Source organism: Trichomycterus rosablanca, chromosome 19 (genome assembly GCF_030014385.1).
Source record: "Trichomycterus rosablanca isolate fTriRos1 chromosome 19, fTriRos1.hap1, whole genome shotgun sequence".
Lineage (NCBI taxonomy): Eukaryota > Metazoa > Chordata > Actinopteri > Siluriformes > Trichomycteridae > Trichomycterus > Trichomycterus rosablanca.
The window spans coordinates 7,270,692-7,284,479 of record NC_086006.1 but is presented as its reverse complement, the minus strand read 5'-3'; the positions used below and the strand labels follow the sequence as shown (position 1 = coordinate 7,284,479).

At 40.9% G+C, this 13,788-nt stretch overlaps 1 protein-coding gene across 4 annotated transcripts in view; it reads left to right on the top strand.

The window, feature by feature from the left end:
• The window catches only part of rerea (arginine-glutamic acid dipeptide (RE) repeats a), a 238,821-nt gene that overhangs the window by 151,561 nt on the left and 73,472 nt on the right, over positions 1-13,788 (top strand). The window lies entirely within an intron of this gene.

Below are 13,788 nucleotides of genomic sequence, written 5' to 3'. Positions count from 1 at the left end.
ATATTCAGTTTTTTGTTGTGTATGTATATACCTTTATACATTGTCCATCAATATTCAGTAGCATGTATTGTACCCAGATATGTTTGTATAGTTATATGCAGTCGTCTCTCAATATTCAGTGGCATGTATATACACTTTTAGGTTTGTATGGCTACATATAGAGTTTTCCTGATATACATTCTTCCCTTTACATGTGTATGGGTATAAACAGTCACTCCTCAATATTCACTGGTATATATGTGCCCATTTATATGGGTATATACGGTCACCCCTCACTATCCGCTGGTATGTATACACCCAGATATGTTTGTATAGGTATATACAATTATTTAACAATATTCGATGGTGTGTATATACCCAGCTTTATTTGTCTATGTTTATAAGGTTGTCCCTCAATATTCAGTGGCATGTATATACCCTTTTAGGTTTGTACAGCTACTTATGGGGGCCTTGAGTTTTCTGCCTTCAGGGGGTCGATTTTTGACTTTCACGTCTTCATAAATAATTTGGCACAACAGTGGATGCTTGGTTTTAGGGAAGCTTGAACCAGCGGCCTTCCAGCTACCTGTCCAGTACCCTGACCGCTGAACCACCACTGCCCTCAGTTGGAGGATTAAATCGATTGCCTGACTGCACTATGTTAAAAAATGAAGTAAAGAGAAGAAGAACTTTAGTTCAGTTAACATTGTCACATCGGTTCAGATTTGCTTTGCAGTAACAGATCTGTTAAAAAAAAATAAAACTGCATGCAGAAGCAGATCTCCGCGCTCCGCTGGTCTCAGGTTGTAACCTATTCTGCTCAGATTGCTCTTTGCTGACACGTTTTATGTAGCTTGTTAATCAGCAGCTTTAAAAGCTGACGCTCTTCAAAGCCCCGTGTCGAGCAAAAAAAAAAACAAAGCCTCCAAGATCCAATCTGCTTTATTAGAGCAATGAAATTCAGGATTTATTTTCCCTGCTCTTCGGGTCTGTCGTCCGTTTTCCTTGTGTGTCTGGTCGCTCCGAAACCGTTCACAGAGCAAAATCAGATTTGATTAGCCCTTTGCTGAGATAATGCAAGCAAATAAGCACATTATAGCTCTTCTGATGGGCTTATTTCATCAGCAGCGGGGGACAATTAGCTTAGTTTTCCTGCCTGGCCCAGCGTCCTGTAGAGCAGCCAGAGCTGTCCCGCGAGATGCTGTTAATGGCACAAAACAACCGAGGTGATGATGGAGGAAGGGACGGATGCAGGCAGGGTGAAAGCACCAGGGTTCAGGACGTCAGTGCAGCTTTTAATAGATTTGCTCTTTAATAATAACACCGTGTTCAAGTGTTAATCAGAAGGAATCGATCGATATACTGTATTAGCTTCTTAAGCCGTTTCCCATCTCTCTATTATATGTGTGTTATTGACACTGATCCATCTGCGTTGTTGATTAGCGAGTTGACCGGGAGCTCCGGTTTCCTCCCACAGTCCAACACATGCAAGTGAGGTGAATTGGAAATACTAAATTGTCCATGACTGTGTTTGACATTAAAAGCCTTGTAATGATGAATCTTAACCAGTAATTACATGTCCTGTCATGAATGTAACCAAAGTGTGTAAAACATGACATTAAAACAGGTTCACATTTTTGACATTAAAACCCAATGGTCAGGACCACCACAGAGCAGGTATTATTTGGGTGGTGGATCATTCTCAGCACTGCAGTGACACTGACATGGTGGTGGTGTGTTTATGTGTGTTGTGCTGGTATGAGTGGATCAGACACAGCAGCACTGCTGGAGTTTTTAAACACTGTGTCCACTCACTGTCCACTCTATGAGACACTCCTACGTAGTTGGTCCACCTTGTAGACGTAAACTCAGAGATGATCGCTCATCTATTGCTGCTGTTTGAGTTGGTCATCTTCTAGACCTTCATCAGTGGTCACAGGACGCTGCCCACGGGCCGCTGTTGGTGGACTATTCTCAGTCCAGCAGGTGTTTAAAAACTCCATCAGCGCTGCTGTGTCTGATCCACTCATACCAGCACAACACACACTAACACACCACCACCATGTCAGTGTCACTGCAGTGCTGAGAATGATCCACCACCCAAATAATACCTGCTCTGTAGTGGTCCTGGGAGAGTCCTGACCATTGAAGAACAGCATGAAAGGGGGCTAACAAAGCATGCAGGGAAACAGATGGACTACAGTCAGTAATTGTAGAACTACAAAGTGCTTCTATATGGTAAGTGGAGCTGATAAAATGGACAGTGAGTGTAGAAACAAGGAGGTGGTTTTAATGTTATGGCTGATCGGTGTCGGTGTGTATATATACAGTGCAAAAAATTCACCCATCTCTAACTAAATCGTTTGCATCTCTTTGCAGAAGGAAATCAACCTTACAGGTCGATGTCTATTTTTCGCTTACTCGTTCAGCCTTTCTCTCTCTCAATAGACTTGTAGCATTTAATTGATTCACACTAAGCTCTTTTTTTTCCCTGAAAGGACAGGCTGTAATGTAGAGTGTTGGTATTGGCGTGTTTGGGCACTGCAGGTTTACACATCTCTTCACGCTTCATGTCGGTGTCGATATTATTATCATTAAAAATAACAGAGGCTCGGGTTTTTTAACATCACTGCAGATCTAGAGCTTCATCTTTACCAGTCAGGACTGAGGTTTGGGGTTCGGTTTTAGACTGAAGAAAGAGTCGCTCTGCCTCAGGCTCATCAGAGCAGATCGTTGTGAGCACTACATCCCTCTACGTCAGACGTGTACTTTATCTAATGACTTGCAAATCCAATTAGCGCTCGCTTCCGGCTGCAGAGGAATTACTTTCCTACCTCGCTTTGTGACGAAGGCTTAAGCTCACGATGTCCAAATGTACCTGTACCTGTACCTGTACTGTGTTCTGTCCCACAGTTCCTTTTCAGACCGGTTAATAATTGGTGCAGCTTTTACTTGTCTGCCTTCTGATTTTGCAGTTGTATTTATATTAAGCATGCCAGTGATTAACCGGTTAATCAGTAACAGATTAAATCAATAACTGTTTTAACGCTCTAGCAGATTACTGTTGAGTCTTCTATCCTTACAAATAAATCAGAATTAATGATTTAGAGCTAAATGAATTAGACTTGAATACTAAATGAATCTGATTTGATTGCTAAATGAATCAGACTTGAATTAAATGAATCAGACTTGAATACTAAATAAATCAGACTTGATTGTTAAATGAATCAGATTTAATTGCTAAATGAATCAGACTTGAATATTAAATGCATCAGGCAAAATTGCTAAATGAGTCATATTTAAATACCAAATGTATCAGACTTTATTGCAAAATGAATCAGACTTGATTGCTAAATGAAGTAGACTTGATTGCTAATGAATCAGATTTAATTGCTAAATGAATCAGACTTGACTTAAGTGAATCAGACTTGAACACTAAATGAATCAGACTTGAATATTAAATGAATCAGATTTAATTGCTAAATGAATCAGATTTGAATATTAAATTAATCAGACTCGACTGTTAAGTGAATCAGACTTGAACACTAAATGAATCAGACTTGAATATTAAATGAATCAGATTTAATTGCTAAATGAATCAGATTTGAATATTAAATTAATCAGACTCGACTGTTAAGTGAATCAGACTTGAACACTAAATGAATCAGACTTGAATATTAAATGAATCAGATTTAATTGCTAAATGAATCAGATTTGAATATTAAATGAATCAGACTCGACTGTTAAGTGAATCAGACTTGAACACTAAATGAATCAGACTTGAATATTAAATAAATCAGATTTAATTGCTAAATGAATCAGATTTGAATTAAATTAATCAGACTCGACTGTTAAGTGAATCAGACTTGAATACTAAATGAATCAGACTTGAATATTAAATGAATCAGATTTAATTGCTAAATGAATCAGATTTGAATATTAAATGAGTCAGATTTAATTGCTAAATGAATCAGGCTTAAATACTAAATGAATCACTCGGTTGCTAAATGCATCAGATTTAATTGCTAAATGAATCAGACTTAAATACTAAATGAATCAGACTCGATTGCGACATGAATCAAACTTGATTATTAAATGAATCAGAGTCGATTGCTAAATGAATCAGAGTCGATTGTTAAACGGCTAGCATCGTACATGTCTATAATTGGGAGTGAAAGCAGGATTATTTTACGTAATCACAGTGGCGGCTCTTCAAGAACGATCTTTACACCCCGAGTATCATCAGACAGTCTGTCTTTCCAAGCCACAGCACAGTTCCTGGGTATTGCGATTTTTTTTTGTCAAATTCCTGCCCCCCTGCACACACACCCTGTGTGTTCATGCCACTTTGATTAAAGTACAGATGACAGGGCGGCTCTCAGCTTGTGTAAACTGCTCTGTGGCACAGGACAGAATAAAGAAGATTACAGAGGGGAAAATGGCGTGGAAAAAAAACAGAGGTGCTCTTATGTTCTGTCTCGTCCACGCTTTCTCTCGTTCCCTCTCACACACACACACACACACACACACACACACAGTAACACACACACTCAATCACCGGTGCATTTGTGTGAGCAGATAACCTTAGGAGGGGCAGTTTTAGCAGCGAATCACTCTGCCCCGCTGTGTTTGCTCATTGTAGCCGGGTTATGTTAAATCAGGGCAGCGCTCATTCGCGGATATCTCTATCTCGCCAGCCTTCTCGCTGCCTCTCAGGTGCGATAATGGGTTGGTGTTATGCTAACGGCAGTTAGCCCAGCACCATTTCACAAACCTCAGTGATGCATGCTGATTTCAAGGGCACCGCCAGCCTCTGCGTATTTACTCCTTAGCTTCAGCCCATTAGCGCCGAGCCTGCCACACAGTTAAGGCAACACTGTGCTCGCTGCTCTTTGTGTGCCTGTAGTCACACAGCCGTTACATTCTGTACACGCCACACTCCAAAATGACAAAATCTCCCATCTCGGTGGGAAAGCTGCTTTCCCTGTAGGTTAGAATCAGAACCCTTAGAGAGAGGAAGAAAGAAAACAATCTCTCAGCGGGCTCCGGAGCTGAAGACGTAGATTCACCAAATCAATCACCGTCACCGGTGCATTTTCTACTCCATACACTCTTACCATATCAGTCTGTTCTCTTTCTCTTATTGTTTTTCACAGAGTACTGTAATGTTCCTGCTCCTGCTTTCCGGCTTTTATTTGACTGCCGCTCCAGTACTAGTTTTTAGTTTTAGTTTCAAAAGGGTAACAGATGAGAATCAGAATAGTTTTATTCACCAAATAAATTTTCATATACAAGGAATTTTGGTGGACTCGAATATTAAATTAATCAGACCTGAATTTAAAACAAATCAGACTCGATTGTTAAATGAATCAGACTTGAATATTAAATGAATCTGATTCTAAAATTAAACGAATCTAACTCGATTGCTTACTGAATCAGACTTGAATATGAAATTAATCTGACTAGATTGCTACATGAATCAGACTTGAATTTTAAATGAATTAGACTTGAATATTAAATGAATTTGACTCGATTGCTACATGAATCAGACTTGAATAATAAATGAATTTAACTCGATTGTTACATGATTCATACTTAATTATTAAATGAATCAGACTCGATTGCTTAATAAATCAGACTTGAATAATAAATGAATCAGACTCGATTGCTAGATGAATTAGACTTTATTATTAAACAAATCAGACTCTGTTAAATGATTCAGATTTTAAATGAATCAGGCTAGTGTATATATGCATGTACATATATATATACACACACACACACAGTATACAGTATACACACATTTACACACACACACACATTTATTCACATTTATATACACACACATGTGGAGGATATATTTAAATACACACACACACATTCACATATTTATTTATACACACACACACATGCAGTTCTGCAGAATACAGATGTGGTGGTTGCTGCATTCACTGCGTTAATTAATTGGATCACATCAAATCGAATAACATTCGAGCACGTTAGGGCAGTGGGTTTCTTTGTTTGGATTTACAATATGTGCAGAAAGGCATTGAATTAAAAACTGGAGTGATTAAGACTAAACTAAAACCTGGTGCTCTATTGGTTCCTGTTAGGACTGGTTCTTGTTCACAGTGGAAATGCTCTTTGTCTCCTCCTGTTCCTTCTTCTCCTGCTTTTCCTTTGTGTGTGCCTCTCTAATTTGAGCTGTCTGTTTATGCATGATGACTGACACTGTCGTCAGGTGTGTGTGTGTGTGTGTGTGTGTGTGTGTGTGTGTGTGTGTGTGTGTGTGTGTGTGTGTGTGTGTATGTGTACGATCCCCCCCTCCCCTGTAGCTAAACTAATTTGCCGATATTGGGCAGCTCAGCTGCCGTGTGGAACAGCCTCTAATGGAGTGATTGCTGCTTTCCCCTGGAGGCTTTGCCGACAGGAAGGGGGGGGGGAACCCACCCGGGGGGAACCCACCCCACCCCGCTCCTCTCCTTTCGTTTCTTATGGACATTTAATTAGATACAACATGCAATACAATTATCTGCAGGGAATCATACTTTTTTCGCCGGAGCGTGACGCTGGCTGGAGTTGGGCGAAGGTTATTGTTTGCCAATAAACACTCAGTAAATTGTATATATTTGAACGGCTCTGTTAGTCTCACTTAGCCTGGTGTGTACGCGCGTCTTGGATAAAGGTTAGCCGGTCGGTGTCGTGTTCTTCACTCACTGGTTGGTAATGAAGCTGAGCTGAACATGCTCTGCTTAATGATTTACTGGAAACAATAGCTGGAGGGAGTGGACAGGTAGGGCACAGCAGCCTGAACCGGCCTCGTACTGACCTCAACCCGAGCCAGTCGCCAGTGAACACATTGATTGTTCTCAGTGTGGATATTGATAATGAGGTGCTTTTTAAAGCGTTTGGTTTGGAAGGGGGGTGTTAGGGGGGCTTCCTGCAGGCAGGTAGATGCTGGAAGATACAGAGTGGTACATGCATGAGATGCAAATGCTCGTCTGCTCGCTTCTCTCCTGACGGTGTTGCCACTTATCTTCAAGGCCTGGAAAGCTAATGTTTCAAAGCCTTCATTAAAAGTGTTCATAAAGATGCAAATATATGTGCATAAATGTGCACAGACAGAAAGCAAACGTTTCTTCTGTCCATTACCTCCCTCCCCAATCAACACACATATATATCTGTGTCAGTAAGTGGACTCTACATTACCTCCATTAATATGAGGGAGCGGGATTCTCTGCACTGATCTGCACATGGTCCAGAGCATCTTGGGTCCTTTTTTTGGACAAGCTGTGGACTCCCAATCTGACTATTGGTGCTGTATTTATATATTATGTATTCATGCACTGTGTAGTATGGTTTGAGGTTTGAGATGAAGCCAGTGATGTTGATATAAGAATTAGAACTAGAAAATGCAGTTTTAATCACCAAAGAAGTGTTATTTATTATTATTATTATTCGTAGTAGTAGTATTATAAATAAATAACATAACATTTGAACTATCTTTTATTTATGTAATTGTATGTATGTAATGTATTATTTACACTAATGTTATTAGTGTATTAGAATCATTTTTAATTATTATTGCTTATTCTAATTATTATTATTATGAGTAATAATAATTTCATTTAATGTTATTATTCATAATTAATTAGTATTATTACCTTATTATTAATATTATCAATTTCATTATGGTCATTAATAATAATGTTAATAATAATGATAATAATAATTATGACATTTTAATTTTTTATTTGTGTAATTTTTTTTTACATAATTTATATTTACATTAATTTACATTCATGTTATTAGTGTATTAGTGTCATTATTATAATTATTATTGTTTATTCCAATTATTATTGAGTAATAATAATTACATTTAGTGTTATTAATAAATAAAGTATTAATATTTATAATTAATATTATTAATTTTATTATGGCTATTGATCATAATGCTAATAATTATGACATTTTAATGATCTTTTATTTATGTAATTATTATTAATTTATTGTTCACATTACTGTTATTATTGTAGAAGTATCATGATTATAATTATTATTGTTTATTATTATTATGAGTAATAAAATTAGAATTTAGTGTTATAATTAATAATTTATTATGAATATTAATAATTTTATTATGGCTACTGATAATGCTTATAATAATATAATAATTACATTTTAATTTTCTTTTATTTATAAAATTATTATTATTATTATTATTATTATTTTGTCTCTTGTTAGTAATTATTTTCATTATTTCCTTGAGCTTTTTCTCCCGCCGGGACGTGGCTTAATTATTAGTTGATTCTCTAACTGTGTCCCAAACAAAAAAAAAGGGGCTAAATAGGATGTAATTATATCAAATGTCATGTTTTAATTGACATACTGTACTATTTAGTACGGTAGTATGTGGTTTGGGATGCAGCAGCAGTCTAACATGCTTTATTTCCCTCCGTCCAGAGTCTGAATTCAACTGTCATTCTACGTGTACAGAGGATTACTCTACATCTTCTGTATTTCTCCAGCACTGTAGGCATTGCTAAATGCAACATTGCAATCCCATACCAGTCTTTCCTCTCTGAGAAACGACTAACTGTGTCCATACAGCACCCGATCACGCCTGTGGCACTGATTCCTACTTAGTCTTAAATCCATCACTAAGCACGTGCTCCTGTCGTACAGTAAAAATATTCATAATGCATGCAGCCGTGGTCATGTGAAGTAGCAGCATTAGTGCTTTAATGAAAAGCCAGCATGCCTACTGAACACACTCTGTGGCTGTGATTAAATCCTCATTCAGTTTTGCCCGGCTGGTATTTAGGGGAGGGAGGGAGGGAGGGTTTAGTGTGGGGGCCCGGCCATCAGTCCACAAGATCATGGCCACTAGAACAATTTACCTCTTTAAGCATAACCGCTACTCCCTCATTCGCTCGCTCTCCCTCACTCCTGCATTTTCTAATGCAATTATGGATCAGTGAGCAGCACCATCACTCGCCGTACTTGTTAATATTTATTGAGCGCCGCACAAGCCAGCGCCAGCCTGCGCCATCTTTCCAACAGGGAGCTTCCAGTCATTAAAGACCGGGCACGCTCTCGCTCTTCCACGCTCTCTTTCTCTTTAATATGTTTCTCCTCTCAGCTTTCTCTAATGCTTTCATTGTCTCTGGCCTGTCTGAGGGGTTTAGTATTTTCTCCCAGCTCTATACTTGACCCCCCCCACACACACACACATGCACACCTTGTCCGCTCAGTCTGGGAGAAACGAGACAGCACATTTGCATGTATAAATATGTAGAATTGCCGAGCACACCCACAGCTCTCAGGTAAAAAAAAAAAAGCCGCTATGCTGGGATTTTTCGGTCCCGATGAAAGATTACCAATAAGGACCCGACTCTGCGGGAGCCACGTCGCCAAGCATCTGTTTCCATATAAGATGGAAGTACATCTGCTTGACTTCAGTCTGCAATCCGCATCCTCAGAACCGACTAGAATACTGAATTCCATCAGCAGATGCGTGATGAATTATGCAAAAATGAATAACTGTAGATGTGAATGCAGGTCCAGAGACCCTACTTTTTAAAAATTGGTTGGGAATGTATGTACATGTGTTTTGATACCACTGTTATAGCCTAGTGGTTAAGGTACTTGACTAGTAATCAAAAGGTTCAAGCCCCACTACTGCCAGGTTGCCACTGTTGGGCCCTTGAGCAAGGCCCTTAACCCTCAATTGCTTAGACACTATACGTCTGCCAAATGCCAAAAATGTAAATCTTTCCCTCTCTTAGCTTTAAAGTTATTCATCTTTATTTATGTATTTTTTCCAGAACTTTAAGGCGGTTGCACATAGGTTGTTAAGTTTTAGCATGTTTTCAAACAGCTTTTAATTACAAGTTTGAATCTTCTACGTTTAATGGACTAAGACTACATCAGCACTGCATTCTAAATACTTCAGCTGCAATCGCATTCAGATAAAAAAAAAAAAACAGCTTTTAATTACTAACTCGAATCTTCTACATTTAATGGACTAAGACTACATCAGCACTACATGCTGCAATCGCATTCAGATAAAAAAAATGCGATAAAGGTGCTTCCATAGAGCCACTACAGCCACCCAAGCTCATTTCTCATTCGTTTTAGAACCTGGCAATGCTTGTACGACTTGTATGACTTAAATATTGCGTTCTTCTGCCAGATTTCTAGTGATCTGTTTACATAGACACATTTTATGTTTTTCTATACAGTTCTGAGAAGGCTGTATAAATTCTTAAATTCCTTAAAATGCTGCCTACTGAGGTGCCTTAAATCTAAGTAATATTCTGACTGAATAATGATGGAGCATCCAATGCTTCCTCAGCGGTCAAGGCAATCCCAGCATTCAGTGCGGCACACTTTCTCACAAAAAAATTCAAATATGATGGATGGATGCGGAGCAACGAAAGTAGTTCTCTTCAAATGTAAATAAATTCTCCTTGTTTCTTCGGACGTGTTTTCATCGTAAGAGGACGTCCGCTTTTAGTAAACGACTACATACAGAATGTTTTGTTCAAGCAGTAAGCTGACGCTCCTCTCTGCCGCTACTCAGGTGCTTATACCAGCAGCGCTTGTCGATTTAACCTCATTGTTTTGTTTGAATGAGGTTTTCATTGAATTAGGTAGCGAGCGATGCACTTTCCACTTATTTTATTGCTCCAGTTTATTTGTTCAGATCTTTCTCCCAAGCCCTTTAAGCACTGGTTCAGTACGAGGAGTAAATCTGCAGTCTTAATGGCCGTGTTTATTAATGCGCACTTGAAATTCCACTGAAGGCAGCATTAACGGCGCAGGCGCTAATGACATTAGGCGCTTAGCCGAGTGCAGTCTGGGCAGCTGCTGCGTTCGGATGGCCGTTTTCCCAGCGCTAAAAGGAGAAGTAGCCATTCGCCTCATGGTGCATTTTTAAAGCCGTACATTTCCATTAGGATCACCCCTAAACCCCCACCTCCACATCTGAATATGGTCTGGCATGACCATGAAGTCTATAACACGGCACGATGTAGAATCATTCAAGAGCTCGTAGCTTTTATTTGTTTATGTTGGATTGTGCCTGACCACCTCCCACCCACCATCCTCATTTCTTTCCCCTGAATATACAGCTCTTTACAATTTTGACATTTACCGCTAGCCAATGCAGCTGCGTGAATGCTCTAGGACGTTAGGCACATGGGCTGTAGGACGTTAGCCGGCTCTGGGACGTTAGACAGCTCTAGGATGTTAGGCACTTAGGCTCTAGGACGTTAGACAGCTCTGGGACGTTAGACAGCTCTAGGATGTTAGGCACTTAGGCTCTAGGACGTTAGATGGCTCTAGGATGTTAGGCACTTAGGCTCTAGGACGTTAGGCACTTATACTCTAGGACGTTAGACGGCTCTAGGACGTTGGGCACTTAGGCTCTAGGACGTTAGACAGCTCTGGGACGTTAGACAGCTCTGGGACGTTAGACAGCTCTGGGACGTTAGACAGCTCTGGGACGTTAGACAGCTCTAGGACGTTAGGCACTTAGGCTCTAGGACGTTAGACAGCTCTGGGACGTTAGACAGCTCTGCGACGTTAGACAGCTCTAGGATGTTAGGCACTTAGGCTCTAGGACGTTAGATGGCTCTAGGATGTTAGGCACTTAGGCTCTAGGACGTTAGGCACTTATACTCTAGGACGTTAGACGGCTCTAGGACGTTGGGCACTTAGGCTCTAGGACGTTAGACAGCTCTGGGACGTTAGACAGCTCTGGGATGTTAGGCACTTAGGCTCTAGGACGTTAGACATCTCTGGGACGTTAGACAGCTCTGGGACGTTAGGCAGCTCTAGGATGTTAGGCACTTAGGCTCTAGGACGTTAGACAGCTCTGGGACGTTAGACAGCTCTGCGACGTTAGACAGCTCTAGGATGTTAGGCACTTAGGCTCTAGGACGTTAGGCACTTATACTCTAGGACGTTAGACGGCTCTAGGACGTTGGGCACTTAGGCTTTAGGACGTTGGATGGCTCTAGGATGTTCGACAGCTCTAGGACATTAGATGGCTCTAGGATGTTAGATGGCTCTAGGACATTAGGCACTTAGGCTCTAGAATGTTTGACAGCTCTAGGAAATTAGATGGCTCTAGGATGTTAGACGGCTCTAGGACGTTAGGCACTTAGGCTCTAGGATGCTAGAGTTTTAAGCAGTTGAGGGTTGAGAGCCTTGCCCAGGGGCCCAACAGTGGCAACTTAGCAGTGACGAGGCTTAAACCAGCAACCCTCTGAGCCACTGAGTCGCAGGCGGGTGACATCTACCGGTAGAACCAGGGTATTAGGGCAGTGCTGGACTAGTAAATCAGAAGGTTGCCAGTTCAAGCCCCATCACTGCCAAGTTGCCATCGTCATAAGTTGCTTTGAATACAAGTGTCCACTTAATGCCCCAAATGTAAATGTTGAGGACTGGGACCAGTTCCTCCATGGTGCTGATGGCCACCTGGGTCATTTGGCATTTCCAGGTCCTAAAACGAATGGCTCTATAGAAGCACCTTTATTATGTGTGTACATTTATCATGTAGTGTTGGTGTAGTCTTTATCCATTAGTATTCCTTGTGCTCTGCTCTGTCAATTTCAGCCTCTTGTCCTGAACCGTTAGCTTGTACCGCGGCAGGTTTCGGCACATCACAGACTCCTCTGATGTCTTTACTCACATGTGAAGTGGAGAACAGTGAGGTCTGGCATTCAGCGCGACTGTTTTATCTTTAAAAGCAAAAGCAGACTTCTCGATCTGTCCTCCGCTTTGATGTCTGTGGGAAAGAATCACGTCCCCTAAGAGACACAAGCGGGAAGGTAATATTTACTTTTTATTACACCACCACGGGCTGCAAGAGTAATAAAAAATCTATAGGCCAGTTATAATCACCAGAGTTGTGCATGTGACCGCCAATCGATCTGGGCTAATTTAGCAGCTTTGTCGTATCACACTGACGCCGTCTTGGGTTTTATTTTGGGTTTTTATTTCCCCTTCAGCCAATAGGACGTTTTCTTGTTTCACTTTTCCCTTGTTATCCGTGCCACTACACATTCAGAGCAAATGAGTATGCAGTCATTAGCAGGACACTTCGTATTCCAGCCCCGCACCAGCTCTACGTACCCAACGTTTCAGCTTTTCAAACACGTCTCGTCTGCTCGGTTCGGGTGTAATTGGATCCCCTTGACTCCGCTCCGCGTCCTTACTGCCCTACCGGAGTCGTGACACCTTTTCTGCACGGCTTTCTTTTCATCTGTCTCTTTCTCTTCTCCCCTCCTGGGGAGTCTCGCCACGGCTTCACGCCCGGCTGGCGCAATTTCCAGCCTGTCCAAAGTGTGATGTGCCAATAAAAAAAAGTTGTGCGACTGGAGATTTACAGTTGTGTAAGGTTTACGTGCCTCCTTTGGGCGGTTTTCTTTGTAAAAGTATATGTGTTGCAGATTAGCCGACGTGAAACCCCCCCTCAGCCTTCGGGGAGGAAGGTCGGAGGCCGGGCTGCTCAAAGAGACCAGATCTGAAACGCTTCACAAGTGTGAGGAGAAGGGAGGAAGTTCCACGAGCTTGATGCTGATCATCTTCTCAAGTCGCACTTTTTGTCTTTCTTATTCCACACCCCTCTGCGGGCTAGATTTGCTTTAGATGTCTGACTCGGCTGCTTTATGATTTACTATCGACCGCTGGGGTAAGACGAACGGCTGCGCTCGCTCTCTGCCTGACGTTTGGGTTTATAGCTGCTTGATTTAAGCATTGCTTCTTAATTTCGTTGTTTTAACTATAGGCTTGTACGGA